Genomic DNA, 3,734 nt, shown 5'->3' on the forward strand with positions numbered 1-3,734 from the left:
AAATATTACTAACCCTAATAATCTAGCAAAACCTAATAACAATAGGAATTAAATGACAAAAAAAATCTTTTTCTTCTTTTCTTCCCTTTCTCTTCCTTTCTTCTCCTTTTTCTTCCTTTCTTCTCCTTTTTCTTCCTTTCTTCTCCTTTTTCTTCTTTTTCTTCTTTTCTTATCCTTTTTCTTCTTTTCTTCTACTGGCCGAAGTGTTGGGGAGGAGGGGGCGGCGGGCTTACCGGCCGGAGGTGTCGATGGCGCTCGGCGAGGAGGACGGTGCGGCGCACGGCGAGGAGGACGGCGGCGACGGCGAGGAGGACGGCAGGCGGCGGCGAGCAGGACGGCGGGCAGCCTGACGACGTCGTCGAGTTCGTCGCTGTGCCGCGCCGGGCAGGAGAACGAGGAAGAAGGAGAGAAGGAAATGCGATTTGGGTTGGAAATTTTTTAACTCCCGCTTATATAGGTGGATCTTTAGTCCCGGTTCGGGGCTCGATCCGGGACTACAGATCCCCTTTAGTCCCGGGTGGAGCCACGACCCGGGACTAAAGGCCCTTTTTTGGCAGACCAGAAGGCGGGAAGCACGGGCCTTTAGTCTCGGCGCGGCGCTCCAACCGGGACTAAAGGGGGTCTTTAGTCCCGGGGCGTGGCTCCACCCGGGACTACAGCCCCTCCTCGGCTGTACGATAAATTTAGTCCCACCTCGCCCAGCGAGGGGGACTAGCACTTGTTTATAAGCCCCGTCGCAGCTTCTCCATCGAGCTCCTCTCTAAAGCAGGCTTACGGGCATAAACTAACTGAAAATTGAAACTATATTCGAAAATATGGAGAAAATTCAACCTGAATTCAAAGTGAGTTCACTTTGAAATTAGATTGAATTTTCTCTATAAATTCTTATATAGTTTCAATTTTTTTCTATTTTCATAATTAATAATTTTGACTATCCAAACTATTATCTATTTTGTTATTTTCAATTAAAAACTATGTTTATTAAAAATTCTTTTTGCATATTTGAGAATTTGACAAAACTATGATAATGAAAAGTGTTTTAAATTGAATAAATAATGCAAAACTATTTTCTATTTTCATAATTAATAATTTTGACTATCCAAACTATTATCTATTTTGTTATTTTCAATTAAAAACTATGTTTATTAAAAATTCTTTTTGCATATTTGAGAATTTGACAAAACTATGATAATGAAAAGTGTTTGAAATTGAATAAATAATGCAAAACTATTTTCTATTTTCATAATTAATAATTTTGACTATCCAAACTATTATCTATTTTGTTATTTTCAATTAAAAACTATGTTTATTAAAAATTCTTTTTGCATATTTGAGAATTTGACAAAACTATGATAATGAAAAGTGTTTGAAATTGAATAAATAATGCAAAACTATTTTCTATTTTCATAATTAATAATTTTGACTATCCAAACTATTATCTATTTTGTTATTTTTAATTAAAAACTATGTTTATTAAAAATTCTTTTTGCATATTTGAGAATTTGACAAAACTATGATAATGAAAAGTGTTTGAAATTGAATAAATAATGCAAAAATATTTTCTATTTTCAAAAGTAATTATTTTGACTATCCAAACTATTATCTATTTTGTTATTTTCAATTAAAAACTATGTTTATTAAAAATTCTTTTTGCATATTTGAGAATTTGACAAAACTATGATAATGAAAAGTGTTTGAAATTGAATAAATAATGCAAAACTATTTTCTATTTTCATAATTAATAATTTTGACTATCCAAACTATTATCTATTTTGTTATTTTCAATTAAAAACTATGTTTATTAAAATTCTTTTTGCATATTTGAGAATTTGACAAAACTATGATAATGAAAAGTGTTTGAAATTGAATAAATAATGCAAAACTATTTTCTATTTTCAAAAGTAATTATTTTAACTATCCAAACTATTAACTTTTTTTTTGAGGTAGTTGACCCTGAAATTGAAAAGCACTACAAATGAACTCTGAAAATGTTGAAATTTGGCATGCTATCATCATTTCACCCACATAGCATGTGTTAAAAAGTTGAGAGGGCTACGACAAAAACTGGATGCACTTCGTGTACAAAATGGACAATCTCTCTCGAAGTATCAGCATTTCGAACGAGAACTCATCTCTTACAAAGGGATTTCATTTTTTTGAACTTATTTGAACTCCATACTTTTTGTGTGTTCAAAATGCACCATTCAAAGGCACATCACAAAATTTCAATAATTTCTGACTTCATTTGGTATTCTTCGTGCATTAACTTTTTTTTTTGAGGAAGTTGACCCTGAAATTGAAAAGCACTACAAATGAACTCTGAAAATGTTGAAATTTGGCATGTTATAATCATTTCACCAACATAGCATGTGTTAAAAAGTTGAGAGGGCTACGACAAAAACTGGATGCACTTCGTGTACAAAACGGACAATCTCTCTCGAAGTATCAGCGTTTCGAACGAGAACTCATCTCTTACAAAGGGATTTCATTTTTTTGAACTTATTTGAACTCCATACTTTTTGTGTGTTCAAAATGCACCATTCAAAGGCACATCACAAAATTTCAACAATTTCTGACTTCATTTGGTATTCTTCGTGCATTAACTTATTTTTTTTGAGGTAGTTGACCCTGAAATCGAAAAGCACTACAAATGAACTCTGAAAATGTTGAAATTTGGCATGCTATCATCATTTCACCCACATAGCATGTGTTAAAAAGTTGAGAGGGCTACGACAAAAACTGGATGCACTTCGTGTACAAAACGGACAATCTCTCTCGAAGTATCAGCGTTTCGAACGAGAACTCATCTGTTACAAAGGGATTTCATTTTTTTGAACTTATTTGAACTCCATACTTTTTGTGTGTTCAAAATGCACCATTCAAAGGCACATCACAAAATTTCAACAATTTCTGACTTCATTTGGTATTCTTCGTGCATTAACTTATTTTTTTAGGTAGTTGACCCTGAAATCGAAAAGCACTACAAATGAACTCTGAAAATGTTGAAATTTGGCATGCTATCATCATTTCATCCACATAGCATGTGTTAAAAAGTTGAGAGGGCTACGACAAAAACTGGATGCACTTCGTGTACAAAACGGACAATCTCGCTCGAAGTATGAGCGTTTCGAACGAGAACTCATCTCTTACAAAGGGATTTCATTTTTTTGAACTTATTTGAACTCCATACTTTTTGTGTCTTCAAAATGCACCATTGAAAGGCACATCACAAAATTTCAACAATTTCTGACTTCATTTGGTATTATTCGTGCATTTACTTTTTTTTTGAGCTAGTTGATCCTGAAATTGAAAAGCACTACAAATGAACTCTGAAAATGTTGAAAGTTGGCATGCTATCATCATTTCACCCACATAGCATGTGTTAAAAAGTTGAGAGGGCCACGACAAAAACTGGATGCACTTCGTGTACAAAACGGACAATCTCTCTCGAAGTATCAGCGTTTCGAACGAGAACTCATCTCTTACAAAGGGATTTCATTTTTTTGAACTTATTTGAACTCCATGCTTTTTGTGTGTTCAAAATGCACCATTTAAAGGCTCATCACAAAATTTCAACAATTTCATATATGGTGGACACTAGCTCACCTATGGTATATGGTGGACATTCTTCTTCTCTCATATATGGTGGACACTAGCTCACCTGATTTTTCAACCGTCGATGATGGTCGCTACTCCTACTTCCCCTAGTGCATAACCAATATCTAGCACAAGGA

Source organism: Hordeum vulgare, chromosome 6H, assembly GCF_904849725.1.
Source record: "Hordeum vulgare subsp. vulgare chromosome 6H, MorexV3_pseudomolecules_assembly, whole genome shotgun sequence".
Taxonomy (NCBI): domain Eukaryota; kingdom Viridiplantae; phylum Streptophyta; class Magnoliopsida; order Poales; family Poaceae; genus Hordeum; species Hordeum vulgare.